This window comes from Sapajus apella, unplaced genomic scaffold, assembly GCF_009761245.1.
Source record: "Sapajus apella isolate SASKATOON/1434 unplaced genomic scaffold, GSC_monkey_1.0 scaffold15, whole genome shotgun sequence".
Taxonomy (NCBI): Eukaryota; Metazoa; Chordata; class Mammalia; order Primates; family Cebidae; genus Sapajus; species Sapajus apella.
Window position 1 is genome coordinate 29304317 of NW_022436955.1, and position 9844 is coordinate 29314160.

Below are 9844 nucleotides of genomic sequence, written 5' to 3' on the forward strand. Positions count from 1 at the left end.
GGTCCAGTTTCTGCTTTCTGCACATGGGTAGCCAGTTTTCTCAACACCATTTATTAAACAGGGAATCCTTTCTCCATTGCTTGTTTTTGTGAGGTTTGTCAAAGATCAGATGGTTGTAGACATGTGGCATTGCCTCTGAGGCCTCTGTTCTGTTCCATTGGTCTATATCTCTGTTTTGGTACCAGTACCATGCTGTTTTGACTACTGTAGCCTTGTAGTATAGTCTGAAGTCAGGTAGTGTGATGCCTCCAGCTTTGTTCTTTTTGCTTAGAATTGACTTGGCTATGTGATCTTATTTTTCTTTACACTAAATGTTTACATACTTTGCTGCTCCTTGGAGGAGGGTTATGAATTAAATACTTAGCACATTGCAGGTGTTTAATAAACATCCAATAAACGAACGTCAATGCATTTAAAAGTAATGAATTTTATAACTAAAAAAAACCCCCCAGAAATCTCAGATTTTTATTTGTAATCTTTCTAGAGTAAAGAAACAGATCATCCAAACCCACCGGGAACAGACAGAGCAAACTCATTCGGTAAAAGAGAAATGACTATAAGTAAAATGGGGTCAAGGTTCATGTCTTCAGGCAGATACATTTGACCCAGTTTCTCAATATTTCTGTTCCTAAATCCCCCGAGTCAGTCCCAACTTACTGCCTTTTAGAGATCTCACTTCTTTTTTTTTTTTTTCATAGCAGGATTTCAGGCACGTTTATTCATGGCAGATATTTTTGGTCAGGGCAGCCTGCCTTTGAAATCGTTCCAGTACTTAAAGAGGTCGACTCCTGCCCAAGTCACAACTCTCCTACGACTGCAATCGGCCATATCATTTCCACTTGCCACTTACGAGGCTTGAGAACCTTCAGCAGAGATGCAGGTTTCAGCTGGTCTGGTCAAGGCCTGCACAGTGTGTACGGGGCATTCTGGGGGCTCAATCCTGCAGCACAGCCTACTTGCCTGATCAAAGGAGGTTCAGTAGTTGGGTACCATGGTGGTGAATTCATTTTATTAAAGGAGGATTCAACTCCTTTATGTTCCCCATGTAATCTGTATATAGGACAAAGTATTTCTTACTATTATAAATTTGCAATATAAACACCAAGACTGGTGTGGTGATATGTTACTTAAAAAAGTCATGTCTTTCAATTTTTCAAGTTTTTATGTAAAAGCACTTTGTGGTGACAATCACATGGATCACCTTCCAGGTTATCAGCATCAGCCTGGAGGCTTAGCACTCATGGCACTGCATTTTTGAGTGACTAGAGTTAAAAGGTTATTATCCCTGTCTTCTATAATCAACAATAACGCTGTCACTCTGCAAGAATTTAGATAAGCAACAGCTGATGTAAAATAGTATTTCTTAAAAACTTGAGTCTACAAGTCATTGATCATATTCTAGCCAAGCAACCAGCATGGATTTCATATGGTCTCTTTTCCTTCTTTCTTTCTTTCTTTTCCAGTCAGTAGCTCAAAGGAAAGATGGAATGACTGAGTTTTAAAATCCTGCCAGATTTTTTTATGGTAACCATTGTAGATGAACCATGGTAGGGTCCTACTGAAGTATTAGAATCTCATGCAAAACTCTAACAAATGCCTCATTACAGAAGGCTATTCTGTTATTTTCTGTACTGTAAAAGTTCTAACAAGAAAGTGGCAGTGGTTACTTTTCATTGACTTCAGCATGTGATCTCAGGGACTTAGATATAAGTCTAAGTTCTATTCTGAGTTTTAGCAACAGAGCAGTGACAGATATTCCTGAATATGCAATCTTTAGGTGTTTTTAGCCATTTGAAAAGTATTGCTAACACACTATTTGGTGTCAGCTCAACAGTCACTTTGTGCTGAGAATTAAAGAACCCTAAAGTCTATAAACATCTGACTTCACCAAGACTAGAGGGGTTTACTACTTGTCCAATAAAAAATGACACAGCAACTTTTATCCAAACAGCAACTACTACAAAAGGAATGGCAAGAAAAAAAATATGACTTCACAAAAATACACTGAAAAATCTGACAATTTTATGCAGGAACCGCCAAAGTTTTAGTGTTTAATAATGAACAGCACAACTGACCAAGGTCCAAGATGTGAAGATACCATGTTCAAGAAACTGGGGGGCAAATCGCTCTATAAACTAAGTATATAGAATGTGATAAGAATGCACACATTATAATATAAAACCTGTCTACACATAGTAGTTAGCTGCAGAAAGCCATTCAGTTTTCTCTTGGCTTGGAAAAATGGTGTTCCAGATTCCGGTATAAATTATTAGCAACCTTCAGCTCTTTTGTGTGGCAGGTATCTTGTTTTCACCTTCCAGTTCTTCCACCCCAGCCTGTGTCATGAGGTCTGCAATGTTCTTCTCCAGATCATCAATGCCACTACTCATGTCATCGATTCTCCCAATGATCTGGTCAGACATGGTCTGAAATTTATCTTGCATCTGCTGCAGCAGTGTCTGCACCACCGAGGTGAGATCCTGCACAGTCTTGGGGTCAGTCTCGGCCATCTCCCCGACGCCCAGCTTGGCGGTGATTTCTAGAGATCTCACTTTTATTGTAAGATAGCTTCTTACATGGAAACATTTACCACTTGTGCCCATATATATATACACACACACACACACACATGCACACACACACCCTGTGTATTAAACTGCCTGATAAACTGTATCATAAACTATGTTGAGTAAACTCATAAATGAATCTTTTACTTATCTCCCAGGGTAAACTGCCAACTTTCAAATATTCTTTGGTTTTCCCACGTGAGTCATACACCTTCCAGCATTTGTAGCCCCAGAGCTGCCTATGCATGTGACTGCGTCTTAGCTCTCGACCTAGAGAAGGTATACTTAAGTCTTTGCTGGAGCCAGCATCTTTGCCAGGTGCCCTCATTGTGTTTTTGTCATACACACCTGAAGGGAACTGCAGGATGCTGTGTCCAGATGTGCACACCGGTTTACAGACCACCCACATCCGGTAGAGCGATCCCACTGAGGGGCCGTGGCAGACGTGAGGGGCTTCCTGCCTCCATTCCAACCTTCCTCCGAAACGCTGGTGTGTGGTGGCTACTTTGTTCTGAAGCTTGAGCCTCCCAATCAATGAAGCACGAGAAGGCGCAGCCTACCCTAGTTACAGGCAGCTACGTGCAGGTTACTAACGGCAGGTAAATTAGCCACAGGCACCTTTGGAACCAGTGGCAGGTGTGGCACATCACAGCCTCCTTGGACTCAGGAGCAAGTGCAGGAGCGTCGCACGGCAGGCCGGGACTGCTGCCTCCCAGAAGGCCTGCTCCGGGGTTGGCCCTTGGCTGCTGTCCCGGGACTTGGATTTCAGGAGGGTTCCTTCTACTCTAGCTGGTAACAGTGGCTCACTGTATCTAAATAATGTGTGCAAACAGTGTGGTTTATGCTGAACACGTGCTTTCCTCTTCTGGGAGTCTGGAATTTTTCAGAACATGCCAGGCAGAAGGTGCCTACATGGCCAGTGCCCGCCATAAAAACCCGGGCTCTGAATGTCTAGTGAGCTTCCCTGGTTGACAACATGTCAAATGTATTGTTGCAATTCACTGATGGAGGGATTCTGTGCTTCCTTTGGGATTCCACTGGAGAGGACTCTGGGAGCTCGGGCCTGGCTTCCTCCAGACCTCAAGCATGCATTTTTCCCTGTGCTGATTTTGCTCTGCATCTTTTTTGCTGCAGAAAATGAACGCAATTGTATGGCAAGTCCTGTGGTCCCTTCTGCTGCGCAATCACTGAGCCTGGGGTGTTATTGGGGCCCCAACTCAGAAAGGGATAGAAATTAACGCACCTCTTAGAGCACACAGATGAGCAATGTTCTTCCAGCTTTCTTTCCCTGAGATTTTCTCTTCCAATAAACTCATACTGTGTCTATTTAAGGCATTTCTAACTGAGTGCTGGGATAAGGAGGGCACTGCAGCAGCATACGATTTCCCCCTTACCTCAAGAAAAATTCAGTGAAATAACTCAGAATATAGAGCAAGTACCAAATGATGCTATAAAGGTTTCAGCATAACTGGAGTCCAGTGTTTTTAAAATGTGGGTCAGTGAAGGCCGGAGTAGGAAAGAGGGTAAGATTGAAGGTGGATCTTAAGGATGATGTGGCTGGCAGAATAATGGCCCGCAGAGAGGTCCAAATCACAGCCCACCGAAGCTGGGATTGTGTGAAGCTACATGGCAAAGGGAAATCAGGTAGTAGATGGAATGAAGGTTACTAATCAGCTGACCTTACCATAGGGAGATCATCCAGGTGGACTCAATATAATGATTACATGGTCCTTACATGTGGAAAAGGGTGGTGTGCCTGCAGTCCCAGCTTCTCAGGAGGCTGTGGTGGCAGGATTGCTTGAGCCCACTCCAGCCTGGGAGACAGAGCAAGACTCTGTCTCTTAAAAAACATAAATAAGTGTAAGATGGGGGCAGGAGAGAAGGAAAGAGTGATGTAACATGAGAAGGACTCACCCGGTATTGTGGGCTTTCAATATGGAAGAAGAGGCCGAGAGCCAGGGCGGGCAGCTGGGGAGAAGCTGAAAAGACAGGGAGCAGATTCTCCGTTGCAGCCTCCAGGAGGAGTCTGCTCTGTGACACCTTCATTTTGTCCAGTGACACCGTGTTGCACTTCTGACCTGCAGAACTGTAAGACTGTAAACCTGTGCTGTGGTAAGCCATTAGGCTTGTGATAATTTGTGACAGCCACCCTAGGAAATGAGATTTATAGTTATTTTTGGAGGTGAAGAGGAGACCAGCAAAAGGAATGGATGAGCCTGTCTAGGCCCCGATGGAGATTTAATGAAGATTCGGAGACTTCGGATGCCATCGAGAGCCCTGCGTCCCCAGTGCCCTGCAGACACCAGTGAGATGAGGTGCTGGGAGAGTTTGCACATGGCTGGTGGTTCTGTGCCCCCCAGGCCTACACAGTATGTAATGTTGTCATCAACAATTCAATGTCCACAACCCTAAGAGGCAGGAACCATTGGGTTAAGCCATAGTAACAGGAAGAAGGATGGTTAAAGCAGCTTCACTCAGGGCAGTCTCGGGGCTCCCCCGACTTTCCCCACTGGGAGCCTGTTTTCTGCCTTCACTCCAACTGAGGCATCTTTTTCCAGTCGCTACTTGTGATACAGCCCCCAGTGCCTGAGGACACGCCTTCAGCCTCTCTCTTCTGAGGATCCCCTGCCTTTCCAGGAGGCCCTGGAGGGCAGGACCCCCTGCTGGCTCTCTGAAGCGTGGCCCAGCTCTGGCCTGTGGGAAACACATGTGTGCCCCTTGCCCAGCACATGCTGGGGGTGCCACTACTCCCAGAGCAGATGGCACTTGATGCTACCACCCAAGGGCCTTTCTAATTTCCAGGACAGCAGTCAGAGCCCCATCTGCAGGTGAATCTGGCGTTCTCAGGAGTGAGCTGACACCTGTGCTCTCAGTAAACCTGTTGCAAGCACCCTTGAACTCCTTGCTAAGCTTGGCTTGGAAAGCGTCAAGGGAGGGTGGGGCCCGCAGCTGGAAAGGCTCTCACCTCCTCTCTCACCTGAACCCATTTTATGTCTCTGCTCTGGCCAAGGGGCAAATCTGCACATGTGTCTCATACACTTTGGCTCTTCATGGACTTGGTCTCTGTAGAAGCCGGGCCAAGAAGAGTGTAACATCTTTCACTATAATTTACTGAGCTTTTACTTTGTGTCAGGCACCATTCTAAGGAGTTTATATGTGACAGTGGATGGATTTCCACCATTCTTGTTTCCATCTTGAGAAAGAGCACCCTTTCCCCAGGATCAGGAAAAACAGCCAGGGCCACAGAGGAGGGCCTTTTGTGAGGCTGTCAGACATGAAGAAGGGGTGCCGGCATTCCATTAGCAACACGCAGCGGAAGAGTCATGCTGGGTTCACTGCTCCCTGCGGGCGTTATCTTCCTCAGCCTGGCTGCCACTGCACGACCTCATGGCTTGTGTGGCTTAAGCAGCAGACATATTTTCTCACTGTTCTGGAGGCTGGGAGTGTGAGATCAGAATGCCAGCATGGTCCGTGAGGACTCCCTTCCTGGCTTACAGGCAGCTGCGTTCTCGCTGTTTCTTCATACTGGCAAAGAGTGAGTGACAGCAAGCTCCCTGGTGTCCCTAGTCCCTCATGGAAACTTCATTACCTTCCGAAGGTCCCATCTCCAGATACCATCACATTGGGGGTTAGGGCTCAACACATGTATTTGGGGGACATTGTCTGGTCCATAGCAGGCGCTGTCTGAGTCAGAAGGCCTCCCAGGGATTTGGTCCTGAGGTGGGTGTGGCAGGAGCCCTTCCTTCATCACTTCTGCACCTGCTCCATCGAAAGAACTAGACAGACAGATTGGCAGCTCAGGCCAAGCAAGACAGATGGGAAGGAGGGTGAACAGGGAGGTTTCTGGAGATCAGGAAGGTAGGAATTAAGGAGGTTGGAGAGAAAGAAAAAGGGACCCCGTGAAGAGGAGAGGGTCTCTAAAAGCCAGGAAAACAAGTGAGGAGGTGAGAGCCAGTGTTTAGCACGCACCTGTGACCTGGTGGTGGGAGCCAGGGAGCTGACCAGATCGGAGGAACCCTTCCTATCCTTCATAGAGGCAGATTATTACTGGTCTGCAATTGTCACTCCTAGAGTAAGAAATCACTGTGTCCATTTTCTAGACTTCTCTCACGGGTGACGATTTGACCTCTTCCTCTTGCTCAAATGAGCAAGGTGGAGGAAAGAGGTCTCCCTCTCACACACACATATACTGTCCCATTCAATGCCCACCAATCCTAAGAGGCAGGAATGATTGGGTCAAGCCATAGTAAACTGCCCTTCTGTAGGTCAAGAAGTGGAACATAGGTGATGTCACAGAATTTAACCTAATACTTCCATCAATGCCATTACACAGACGGGGGGACCGAGGCTTTGGAAGGTTAAGTCATCTGCTCAAGCTCACGCATTTGGTGACTCAGGGAGCTTGGATTTGAACTGGGGCCTAACTCCCAAACCTGCTGTGGCAGGCTGCCAGCCATGGAAATGGGTTCCTGTGGGAATGTGTAAGAGACGAGGTTGCTGACTATGACTTTGAGATGCCAGGAGGAGACCTGTGCAGGTGCCACTGGGAAGCCCTGAAGACAGAAAGGCAGAGTGGCCAAGTGGAATCAACGGGGAAAGGGCGAGGAGGCAGGAGGGCAGGCAAGCCACTGCGAGACTGGAGGAAATTTACCGGGATCGTGAGGTGCTGGAAGGAGTGATCAGAGAACCTGGGACCATGCTCTGCATGTTTTTGCTGCAATAAATGGTATTGCATGAGATACCATTTATTGCCAGGTGTCCTCATTGTGGTCATTTTTGGCATTTTATATGACAAAAAAAGTGATGGGGTGATTTTTCCGTATGTGCACACCTATTTACACACTACCCAGACCAGGAGTGCTGATCTGAGCTCACTCGATATGCTCATTAGGTAATAATCAATTTAGGTGGTCAAATTGGTCACCCAAAGCAATTTTGGTAATTGACATAAATTAAGGCAAATATATACAACAAAATATACGCAGCTGTTAGAATGGGCTAGATTCCAGTGGACTAAAATGGAAACGAAGCTCTTCGAAACCTAAGAAAACTGTGTTTCCATTACATAAGCAGAAATCTGGTGTACACAGAAAAATGGCCTTCCTTTCCTTTCCTGGAGTCCTGCTGTGGTGCCCAGGCTGGAGTGCAGTGGTGCCATCTCTGCTCACTGCAACCTCAGCCTCCCGGGTTCAAGTGATTCTCCTGCCTCAGCCTCCCGAGTAGCTGGGACTACAGGCATGCGCCACCACACCCAGCTACATTTTTTGTATGTTTAGTAGAGACGGGGTTTCATCATGTTGGCCAGGCTGGTCTCCAACTCCTCACCTCAGGTGATCCGCCTGCCTCAGCCTCCCAAAGTGCTGGGATTACAGGCATGAACCACCCTGCCCAGCCAGAAAAATGGTCTTTCAATGGGAAATATAATTCCACGGAATAAAGAATAGAACCACACTGTAATATAACAAGTAATAACATACACATGCACTAAAGGATTTTTTTTTCCTCCTAATATCCGAGGGGCAGGCTCCATGAAGTCTCCAGGCTGAGACTGCAGTGCAGGCTGGGTTCTGGATTCTAATATTCCCGGGCAAGAGTGTCTTAAAGGATGAGCCATCACATTCATTCTTTGGGTCTCCTGTTCTTGGCACCCTACCTAGCACATAGTAGCTGCTTCATAAGTGCCCATTAAATAAGAGCAGAGCTAAACAGAAATTGTTCCTAGGCAGTGAGAAACCACCACGTGGAAAATACGGGGTTTCTGGAGCAGTTTTAATGCAAGCCAGTTCCTGTAATGTACATAGTGACACCTACTGCCAGTGACACGTGCTGGAGCCCTTCCACTGTCACTTTCCTATATCCACTTACCCTTGTCTTTATCTAAGTGGAGGCATCTTTGTGCAGTGGCAGCATTTGTAAGCAAATCTGTGTAGGCTTAACGGCAGATTGCTAACAATATATGAGAGTAAACATATACTGAGTCTGTTTCAACACCTTCTGAGGCCCTAGGTCCTCCGATTTTTGGAAGCTCCATCTCACATCATAGCAAATACATTAAAAACACTCACACTCTCTAAATACTCTTAAATAGTGTGAGCGTTAAAACAATAGTTTTATTTGAAATATGTGATAATGGGGAACTTGCTTTGTAATGACTTATGACTTCCAGCCAATGATGGCATTAGGGAATTCATACCAAGTAACATATAGTTTCAAAAAATAATGACACGCTGATCAATACCCTAGAATTATAACGTTAACATGTTTTGAGGACCTTCATTTAAACATTTACTAATTTCAAATTTGCAGTGTACTTTTGTATTGTGCAGCCAATAACATTTTCACTCTCAAACATGATTTTCATAGGTCCCTGAAAAGCTCAACGCAAAAAACAGCCCCGATGTGCGATTCTCCACTGGGCGAAAAAAGCCAACTGCGACCCTCATTCCGCCCCCCATCCCGATTCCAGGGCTCCGCTGGGATGGAACACGGAAACGCCTCTTCTTCCGTTTCCAGGGCTGGCTTGCTTTTTTCCAGTATTGTTCTCCCCACCCCACTTCGTTTTACAATAAACGTCAGTTCACACCCAGGAGCAGCTGGTCCCACAGGGGACCTCGTCTTAACGCTGCCACTTTCTGGGGAAAAGGAGGTATGCTGAAGATGTCCCGGGGGACCTTCCACCGGCTAGCGCGTTCGATACTCCCGTTTCCTTCGTGGCCTCAGCGGGCCGTGGCTTCATTTGGAGCCGGGGTTCTCCGGCCACGGGTGACACGGGACAGTCTGGAAACGGCCTTCGCGTCCCGGTCCCCGTCCCCGCGGAATAACGCGCGCGCGGCAGGCGCCGCCCCCCCACACCCAGCGCTCGCGGAGGCGGAGACTGGCGGGGCAGCTGGGTTCTGGTTCCGGATTCGGATTCACGAGCCGCCCCGCACGGGCTGCCCGGTCCTGCCCACCGCGGGGGGCTCGCTCCGGACTGCCGAACTCCCCGCGCTGTCTGCCTCCAGGTCATTCCGCGGGCCCCCCGGAATTCCCGGGAAAGCCCCCCTGCAGCGCCGTCCCGGGACCCCAGGTGTGAAGAGCCAGGCTCCACCCGCGGCTCCAGACGGGCCCGAACCCCCGGGCACGGCCGCTCGGGAAAGGGATTTCTCGGAAAGCCGGGCACTTCGAAGAAGGCGGGCCGCGCCAGCCCAGCTGATTGGGCGGCGTCCGTTCCCTCCCTCACGCCACTGGTCGGTGCGGCCGTCGCTCTGCGCTCCGGGCCCGCCCCCTGCACTTTTTAA

The 9844-nt window shown here is 47.8% G+C and overlaps 1 pseudogene across 1 annotated transcript; it reads right to left on the reverse strand.

The window, feature by feature from the left end:
- Positions 1–697: 697 nt before the first annotated feature.
- On the reverse strand, positions 698–2545 carry LOC116555723 (annotated as a pseudogene). The gene has a single exon (XR_004270639.1). The product of XR_004270639.1 is annotated as a heat shock factor-binding protein 1 pseudogene (transcript).
- Between the last annotated feature and the right edge of the window lie 7299 nt (positions 2546–9844).